General features: G+C 38.6%; 1 protein-coding gene across 18 annotated transcripts in view; it reads left to right on the top strand.

The window, feature by feature from the left end:
* The first annotated feature begins 890 nt into the window (after positions 1-890).
* Positions 891-10706, top strand: part of JAKMIP3 (Janus kinase and microtubule interacting protein 3) — a 178615-nt gene continuing 168799 nt past the window's right edge. For 16 of the 18 annotated variants that reach the window (XM_048857711.2, XM_048857706.2, XM_048857707.2 and 13 more), the window contains exon 1: positions 1082-1390. The gene's annotated coding sequence lies outside the window, so the exon portion shown is untranslated. The other 2 variants (XM_048857693.2, XM_048857691.2) reach the window with 2 other exon arrangements.

Raw genomic sequence — 10706 nt, 5'->3', positions numbered from 1 at the left:
GTTAGATGGAATCTTTGCTTAAGTAAGGGTTTTTACTTGGAATGTTAAATCTAAAAAACCCTGTAACATTTTAAATCAATTTATGACCAGGGATTGAACAATTGTCAGAAAGAAAAAGTGTATCTTAGATCTTGCAAAGTTCTGGTGTGGATCAAAATGTCTTGTGACCAAATCCACCTTTCCTAAGAGAGACTGAAACCTAAAAGGCACCCAAAGTACAATTCATGGCACTCATTGGCCCACTTGTCTTTGTTTGTTACCATAGAAATAATGGTGGGAATGCTAGTATTGTGAGTGTGATTGCTGAATATGCTCAGATGGCAAGAGGCAGTAAATAAGGGGTTAATGACAATCTTTTACTGTCTGCAGTGCTTTCATTCTCAAATAATACATTACAGAAGCTCAGGAAAGCAGCTGCCTTTTTGCCATTTTCACATAATTGCAGAATGAAGAAATACTCAATAATGACATTCTTATCAAAAATAAGTTGCTAATACCTGGCCCTGCACTGGAGTGTGTGAGGATTTCTGTTTAACTTGATGCACTTGAAATGTCCGCTTTGCTATGATCAAGTGCAAAAGCTACCAGTTCTAGTTAATTGTGGCTATCCTTTAAATCTTATGTATCCTGTTCAAAAACATAACCCTTGCAAGAGGAAGAGTTAAATCCAGATTCACACTGTACAGAATGCAAACTGTAGGCTTAATAAAAACAACAGCAAAACAGGCGAGCCTTTATGATTGCCTCCTATTTTCTAGGGACTTTTGGTTGTGCTAGTTGTGGGGTGCTCTAATATTACATCCCCATTTGTGTGTTTGACTTAGATTTCTAAAAAGGAAGGTTTTCAGTTTTATAAGTGATCTCCTGTGATGACGTTCCTGCACTCAGCTGGTAGCTGCAGTGAGACTGCAATGGCTGAGGGGCGGCTGTTGGATGTTCGCAATGAGCTCATTCTCCCAGGAGGGAGCAGGGCTTACAGTGTATCACCCGGCAACTGCAGCCTTCCTGTGAAATTCATCTTTAGCTTCTCCTCAGTTAGGTTGGTCTGATTCTTCACTTTGGGGGTGTGAACATGGTGAGCAGATTTTACTGTATGGTTGATTCCTTTCCCCCACCCTTCTTCTAAATGCTTCCATGGACTTATTGATGAATCATTCCTCATCTGGTCCCACTATTCAGAGGATAGAAATGGAAAATGTAATCTCATGCAGCAGGGATGGATTTTTTAAAAAAAGTCTTTTGCAATGTGAATCGTTAAAAAATCCTTTAAAATCTGTCTGCTAGGAACAGCCCACAGTTTTTAGAATGAAGTGCACTGCATACAAGGAATGGTACTATCCTCAGGTAAAGCAGACAAGCAGTGTGTATCATGATGGAGCGTGCCTGTAAGGTTAGTTTCTATACATGTTTGTCAATATATATGTATATGTACGTAATAAATATACGGCTTCATATGTACAGTTACATAAGAATGATTTATTTATATGTTTTGTCTAATCCATTTTCAAACATCCTGTTTTGCATGCTCTTTTTGGCATAATTTTTCTAATATCAAACATCTTTGGAATGATTAAGAAATGCAGCTACGATTCCGGGCAGCTTTCATTTAGGAAGCATGTAGGCCTTCCTAATACCATTATATTTTATTAGATAAGTAGCTTCCCCTTCTTGCTGTAGCTATTAATTCATAGAGTCTTCATAGAGTCTGAATCAAATGTGGTTGAACTGAAATGCCAGAAACTATGTTTGTAAATACAGATCCTTTCTGCATTTGTGCATGTAGATGTTGCATTATTTTTAGGGCCTTGCAACTTATGGATTATTGTCTCAGGGTACTTCTTATGTTCACTAAATTAATGATTTTGACATTTCCTATTTTCTAAACTCTGACAGGTGCATATACTGCATGTAATGAGAACCATTTCCTATTCTGTGATGTTTAACCTGTTAGATGAAAGGGAAGCTGCCTTTATCCAAATGTTTCCTCCTTTTTGGCTATAAATGTTGTTTATTCCCATTAAGCTTCTTTTCCTTTCAATAAATGTGTCTACCTCTGCCTGGACATTGTTTAAAATGCAGACAGAATCTATACAGCAAAAACATTAGATCTGAATCAGATTGTTTTTTGTCTGTTATTTCTCACATCAGGATACTTTCAGAGAATCCATGCATTGTACAACAGAGTCAACATTTATGGTATTATTCCTGTGCACCGGTCATTCACTTGAAAGATATAGCTGCTTATTGCTACCAGCAGTTTGGACTCAGTTCTCTTGGTTTACATATAATGGGTAATATGTTGTCATAAATGCTGTGCTTTGTTTTTCAGAGTGGGACTGTGAGTGTATTACAGGTGTTTGGAGTACATAGTACAGGAGAATTTGAGATGGGAGCTGTTTTAGTACTTTATTCTCAAAGTTTAAGTTCTGCTTATTTCATATTAGCTCTATTAGCCTTCTGAATTGGAAATGGATGACTGTTCTCTGGAGTAAAATATCAATTGCAAGATGATACAAGAATTAATTCTGAATTTAATTCTTGAATTAAAAAATAGGTTAGCAATTCTACCAAAATAGGGACAGGCACATTCTTGGAACAGGAGAAACCTGCATTTCTAACTAAGACCCTGATTCAGGAAAGCATCCCTATTCAGAACAGCTCTTTAGCATGAGCTAATTTTAAGCCCATGCTTAAGTCCCACTAACTGTTCTGAATAGGAAACAGACTTAAACATGTTTCCTAAATCAAGATCTGACTCTGTTTCTTATTAAATATTTAGAAAGTGATAGTTGCTAACATCCCCTGCACTGTAAAACTTTCTAAAAAGTTTCTATATGTATTATCCATTTATGTGAGCAAGAGCATAATTTGGCTTTACTCTTGTCAAAACATAATTTTTAAACATTGCCTTGTATTGCAGTGGGTTCAGATTCAAAACTAATTGACAAATTAGTACTTACAGATGAATGCTTGTCTCAATAACAGAATGCTTTTGAATAATGATTCCTTCATTTTAACACCTTCCTTCAAAACATCTGTGTTTATCCTTTTGAAGGAAGGTGACAAACATCTCAAAAGTTTGTAGGTGTGAATCTTATTTTACTATATAAGTAATTAACCCCCCTGGTTCAAGATTTCCTTTCATGGAAGGTGAAAAGAAAAAATGCTCAGAAAATCTTGCGTAAGCGAATTGACTTGAATCTGGGATCTAAACACATCTTGATTCAATAAAGTAGCCAAAATCAATCTGTCAAATAGTCATAACATGGTTGGATTTTAACAGGACTGGATAACTTTATGACCAATAGTAACATTTGTAGTCACGCATCTTGTGATAAGAGTAAGCCAGATATAAGCTAGTCGCTGTAAAGGACACTAGGGAATCAGTCTTGCCTTTGATCCCCATCTCCGTCTCTGTAGAACTGGCTAGGAACATAATATGTGGTGAGGGTTGAAAGGAAAGGGGAGTTCACCTTCTTCTGAAGCTTCAAGTATTGGCCATCACTGGAGGCAGGATACTGGACCTGATAAATCAATGGTCTATTCTGGAATGGCAGATCTTATTTTCCTGTGTTGTCTCCTATGGTAAAGTCCTATTGGAGTAGATAGAGACCAACCAAACATAAAAAGAAATTAGATAAGGTTCTATAGAAATTACTCTTTAATAGGGAATGGCATCCTTCCTTTTGAACCATCCTATCCAATTCTAGAGTAGGGTCATAATTTTCTATTATGTTCTATAGGTGGTCACAAAAATCTATGACACATTATCTTGCACTCTTAATTTGTCCAGGACCATTTCATAAAGGGTTCCTTATTAACTGATGACACTGAAGAAAGGCAACAGGTTCAGTAGAGTCCAGCAATTATCCAGCAATTCAATTATTCCAGCAATACTCTTTAGTCTCCAAATGCAACTCTCACTTTTGTATTCTATACAAAAAGAATTAATAACTGAAATGAAAGGGTTAATTAAAACATGAGAAAAATAGTTTGGGGGCAAATTGTATTTCTTAAAATAAGTGCTTATGGGTTTTTTTGGGAAGGTACGTTGGCATACTTCAAAACAACACAAATGGATGTTCTTTTATATTGTAATTTCCACATTGTTCAACCAACCCCAAAATCAAGGGACTTTGACCAAGGGAATATGCAAAAAAGGGGAATTATCTTTCATAGGAACTGGCTCAAGATAATAGGTTAGCTTAAATTGGGAAATGTATGGATATTATCACTTGGTTTTTTTTTTTTCTGGATTCCCATTTTCTCCTTTTCTAGATCCCACCCCAAATCCTCATATTGTAATGCCAACTATAAAGGCTGAATTGCTTTACTGATGAGATTGCTGGTTACTTTACAGCCTGTAAACTTGGGGCTACTTAGAGGTGCTCCAGAACAGTGGCCGCTGTGATTCTCCTGGACTTTCCCAGGCTAAGATGTGAGTGTCCTGAGATTTAATTCAAATCTGGGTCATCCGCATAAAGCTAGTAACCAAGTTACATCTGTTGTTTCATGAGAATTATTTGATCATAAGCCATGGCTTGAATGTGTTTCATGTATTGCTAAGGTTGCTGTGGAATTACTGTAATCTAATATTAATTGAACAGAAGACTATTAGCTATGCAAACCTGATATACTATTCAGTGATATTTAGACCTGTCATCTGTCCATGGTAGCCCTGACTTCTATTTCAACCCTTTGTGCAAATCTGGATAAATGTAATTAGCTGATGGAACCGGTACTTTGGATGCACAAAAACTTCTCTTGTTTTTGCTGATGCTGCTCTCTTTTGCCTTGCCTGTCCCTTGGTTGCATAATGGATGTGTCCCTTGGCACATGCCAGAAATAAAGAGCAGCACTAATGAACTCAAAATGGTATTACTATACATTACTAGGATGTAAATCTGAATGAGATTCCACATTAATGGTGCTTAATTTTCTTTTAATAATTAAGCTTGAATGGCCTAATCCTACCTACTCCCATTTGAGCCAAAGGCAAAACTTCTATTAACTTCAAAGGGAGCACGATTGAACCCTAAAGGTGAGATTTTTTTTTTCCAGAAAATGCCTAAGGCATTTATGAGCACAAGACTCACTGACTTTAAATGGGACTTGTATTCCTAAATCCCTCTGTCACTTTTAGAAATCTCCCTCTAATTTAACATTAAATTTATTTTATCCCCATGGTCTTATTAGTTCCTGATGAATAATACTAAAGAGTCTGAAAATATATTACTTTTTTCCTTTCACTTGGATAGTGCCTTAAAAAGAAACTTTTACATTTAGGAAAATAATGTTTCATATTTATTATTATTACCTATATTAGTGTTTGTAATCTTAGTGTTTGGAAGGGTAATCAAGATGGTAAAAGATGCAAAGATAAAGATATTCCCTCTCCCAAAGCTTGTACAATCCAAGCCCTGATTCTGCAAGGTGTGCAACACAGACAGATCCCTGTGCCCATGCAGAGCCCTGTTGATTCCATCCACATAGAGTTAGGGCTAGGGAAGTGTTTTTTCTTAGGTCCATGAAATTTCATTTAATTTTTGCTGAGATATAAGCTATTAAAATTTGCTATTTTCTTTCTCTTGCTTGTGTTCCTCAGGAAAATTTTGCTTATGCCATTTCCAAAGCACCACCACCAGTAGGCACAGTACTGAGAACTCCAGTGAGCTTCCAGACCATTTGTAGTAGTAGAGGGCAGGGGGAGGACAGCTGCACTCACCTGGGCCCCAGGATAATTGCACAAGGGGGCAGAATCTAGGTTGCATGAGGAACTGTAAATCTGGTATTTCCCAACTTTCAAGTATTTGATTTTGCAACCTAAATGATATTTTTAATGTCCTTTTTTGGTATGTATCACATACTCTACAGATGTAGCTAGCATTACAACTGTACAAAGGCCCACATCTGTAAGAGGACTTAAGGCTTGTCTACACTACCGCATGAGGTTGGTCTAAGATATGCAACTTCAGCTACATCAATAGTGTAGCTGAAGTCGAGGTACTTAGATCTACTTATCACTGTGTCTTCGCTGCGGTAAGTCGACAGCTGATGCTCTCCCGTTGACTCCGCTTGCGCTTCTCATTCTGGTGGAGTACGAGAGTCGACGGGAGAGTGCTCAGCGGTCAATTTATCATGTCTGATAAATTGACCCCCCCCGCTGGATCGATCACTGCCGGCCAATCCAGTGGGTAGTGTAGACAAGCCTTCAGGCACTGAAGTCAAACATTTAGGGGCCACTGAGTTCTTGACTACACTACCCACTGGATCAATGGGCAGCAATCAATCCTGCCGGGGTCGATTTATCGCGTCTACTATAGATGCGATAAATGGACCGCTGAGCACTCTCACGTCAACTCTGGTACTCCACCAGAACAAGAGGCGCAAGTGGAGTCAATGGGAGAGCGTCAGCTGTCAACTTTCTGCAGTAAAGACACCGTGGTAAGTAGATCAGACCACTTCAGTCCCGACTCTCTCACTAGTCTCATGCTGAAACCCCAGCAGAATTCTCACACTAGGTTTACTCACCGCACACTGAACTCCTCACAAAATGGGAGCCGGAGGCATCCACCCTTATAATCTTTAGCCAAGTGTTTATAGCACCCACTAGGTATGTGGGAAACTCAGGTTCAATCCCCCCCACCCTTCTGCCTGACATGGAGAAGGGACTTGGCCTGAGGTTCCCCCCGCTGCCACCTGATCCTGCAGATGAGTGCCCTGACCACTGGGCTATGGATATCCTGGTGTGGGTCTTTCTCAGTCTCTGCTGTTTAAGCTGTTCCACTGTGTATAAATAATTAAATATGTGTTGGGCCAGAGAGAATGAAAATGACTCTATATTCCGGTGGTTAGGTATAGAGTATCTTAACCACTGGGTAAAGATTACGGGAGTCTGCTGTTTTGTGGGGAGTTAGGTGTTCTCTGCTGCCTTTCTTGCAAGAAATGGCTTAGGCACCTGACGTCAGGAGAGGAGTCTGGATGTGAATCCCAAGGGGAGATAAAGCCTTCCCTTCAGCCCAGATTAGAGGAAACGTTATCTGCTCATGCAATGGGTGTACTTATGCTTTGCATCAGGATGAAAATGCCTCTTTTTTCTTTTTATGACTACTATAGCATTTAAAGGCCCTAACTGTGTTTAGGACCCTCGTTGTGCAAGGCACTGCACAAACAGTGAGAGAGAGTCCCTGCCCTGAAGATCTGCCATCTAAATAGGTAACAGCTAGGGTGGAAGGGAAAGCAGATGCACGGAGAGAAGAAGTGACTTGCCCAACTGAGATTAGGATCTAGCTCTCCTGGCTCCCTGTCCACACTCCATCCCCAGACCATGCTGCCCCTCCACTTTTAAAAGCTATTTAGTTGTATATCTGTGGAACCATTCAAAAATATCTTGAGGCTGTATTCTTCTCTAGTAACGGGACACACATTCCTTAAAGAACAAAACAACAAATGGATGTGAGATTTGAAAGGGAGAAAACGATATAGGGATGAACAATATAACCATACTTAAGGCAAGGGGACTGTGGCTTAAAGGTTGTAACTTGTCACTCTGGATAGATCACATTCTAAATAATGAACTCATAAATTACTGGTCAGCATGGGATATTATTTTCTATGCAATATTAACAGGAGTAAAGATATTTTTAAATGACATTTTCCAGTATGTCACAGCAATAAATTAAAGCAATCCTCTTGTCAAATACTGCCATAAAAATAAAATATCAATATTAAAAGCTAATTTCAGTTCTGTTCAGTGTGTGATGCTGGCTGGTGTTGGTGGCCTATGATATACACAAGTCTCAAACTAGATGATCTGGTGGTTCCTTTTTGCCTTAAACTCTATAATTGAATGAAAAGCCGAAATATTTTTATATAGAAACCCACATAAGTTGATTCTCTTAAAGCTGAGCATTTTACTAGTCCATTTGTTTGTTTTTTCATTGATTATTAAATGTCTTCTCTTTCATAGAACTAGACAAAGTTGCTCAAATTAAATAGGATATTTGGATGTTTTCTTACATTTTCTAATTTAGCAAAGAACATTTACGAGAAATTTGAAAGCATATTTAAGGGGTCTAATCTCACTGGGCAAAGCACTACTCTCTTATCTTAGAGCAGTGCTTAATTTGTAATGAAAGAGGTACTGAGGCTCAAGCAATTTTTTACTTTCATAACTGATGTGGCAAGCCCAGAGGTGCCAGGGCTATGAACCTCCCAGCCTAGAGGTGCCGGGGCTCAGCCCTGGCAAATCCTGGCACAAATTAAGCCCTATCTTAGAAGCTAGGTCTCAAGTGTCACTTGAGTTGGAAATGAGCTTGTTTGTTTGTTTTTCAGTTTAAATCATCCCTCATCAGCAGTTGATATCCACATACCGCGTGCTTCAACAGAGTCATTTTTTTTGCAAACTAGTAACCTCTGACAACTGTGTGAAGAATTGGGATGATTGATTGACAATAACTTGATTATACTGACTCCAGATATGAATTTGGTCCTAAATTCACTCTTGCCACCAACAAGTAAGAAGGGCCAACCTGAGAATAAGTGATCTAATACTAGGACAAGGGAAGCTATTACTAGGCACTGTAGAAAATGTCCTTTAGCTCAAGGCGTAGAGGCCTGAGCTTTCTGGATTTGAAGAACCAGGGTTCTATCCTTGGCTCTACAGTGGTGGAGGTGATTTATTATTTATGTTGTTTGAAGACAGATTAATTACAGTAGGGTTTCATTATTATTGTCTTTTGAGTCCTCAGTATTTTACATGAGGCCCTAGAAGATAGAAATATTGTTCCACTCTTTTCTCTCCTCTGGCATTATCCTGCTCATCTACATACAGGAAGCACATATTTTGGGGGTTTGGCACCTTGTTCAGTGGGTTAGTCCTTTTTATTTATTTGCTTTTTTTTCCTACCATCAAGTGTACTTTAAGTGCTTTTGTTCCTTGATATTGGTTGCCAGCTCAAATAAGTGTATGCTGAATATAAAGAAAGATGAGCTGACTTAAAAGTTCCAGAAAATCAGTATGGAACTTTCTCATTGCCACTTGTGAGACTGCACAGTTGAAGATTCTAAGCTGCGTAGTTCCAATTCTACAGAAGATTCTGAAATAGCTCTGCTTAGCTCTGTATTTTGCAAGTGTACTAAATGTGCATGTGTGGAACCTACATTTGCACATGCATACAGAGCAATTAGTTATCTGATTACACGAACTATGCATGCAGATGCCCATTTGTATGTGTAAATGAATACAAGCAGTGTGTTTGTGTTCACAAGACAGAGGCCTGCTGAAGATGTATCCCCAAAAGTCTGTTTGACAGGGTATCCGCCAGCCCATCAGGGATCGGGGGAGACCCTAGCTGCCTCAAAATGTCATTGAATGGCAGTCTCATTATCCTTAACCAAACCTGTGATACATTCAAGTTCAGCAGGGGATAGTTGGGTTTGCTGCCAGGTGTTCCTCATTATGCTGTCAATTAACCCAACAGGCTGAAACCTGCTGACCTCTTCTTAGGCAGGGGTCTGACATAATCACACCAGAGAACCTGCAGAAAGGATTCTTCCAAAAATGGGTTGCTTGGTCTGTCTTGTAGATTTTTCACAAAAAGATCTGAGTGTGCTTAAGATCTGGCCAATGGTTTTAGCCCGAGGATGTTCTCAATCCTGATTGAGAGACGAAAACACAGCAGATGGGAAAGCAATCCAGAAAAATGGCAAATGAAATCATCATTGGAAGTCTTCATGAAATAAGTAGATTTTAAAGAGGAATTAAAAGGAGGAGAGTGCTTGAACACACAGTAGGTTTTTCTCAGCAGAAGGATGGCAGGGAAAAGGTGTTTGAAGCTGAGAGTAAAGGGAGAGAAGTAGAGCAGAAAGGAGCAGGGGCCAAAAGAGAGTGAGGATGTAGGTGTGGGCAAGATTATTATATATTCAGATTCAGGCTGCTTGCCCTCTTTATTAGGCAAAATACATAGTTATAAGGATAAATACATTAAAGCTTGTGAAGGTCTTTGAGATCTACTGATGACAAGTGCTGTATAGGTATTATCATTATCATTATTTTATTATCATCATCAAGAGGGCAAGGAGCTGGAACCCAGATGAATACATGTGCTCCTCTCTCCTCCTCTATTTTTGAGACTTTGTGAAAAGGAGAAAATATCTAAACAGAAAAGAAACTTTGCTGGTGTGTGTGAAACTACTTTCTTCAGAGCTGTCTTACAATCAATAAAATCATGTCAGAAGGGTGAGATGGAATTTGGGATTGGGACAGAGAGAGTATATAAAAAAAGAGAGTATTTTTCAGACCCTAAAATCTTCAAAATATATTCATATCTATGTTGACTTGATTTCTCTTGCTTTACATCGAAACATTTGAATGAAAGATTTACAACACTTCGGTGGCAGAGTACTTGTATCAGATTATTTTTCCCTCCTTTCTATGAAAAAAATCAAAATAACATACCGTAAAAAATCAAGATATAGCAGAAAAATGGTAATATATCTTATTTTAGAGAATGTTGGCTTGAAACTGGACTTTTGCTCTGTAATAAATGTAGGGCACAAGAATATATATGTATTTTTGTGTGCATGTGCGTCTATTAAAAAATCTACATAGATCTGATTCAGATCTCCAGAGCTGGAGGCTTTTCCAAGATGAGTCTTGAAGACTAACTAGCATGAGCTGGTGATATTTCAGTTCCTATTTCAGA

This window comes from Caretta caretta, chromosome 7 (genome assembly GCF_965140235.1).
Source record: "Caretta caretta isolate rCarCar2 chromosome 7, rCarCar1.hap1, whole genome shotgun sequence".
NCBI classification, from domain to species: Eukaryota; Metazoa; Chordata; order Testudines; family Cheloniidae; genus Caretta; species Caretta caretta.
This window is presented reverse-complemented; position numbering and strand designations above follow the sequence as displayed.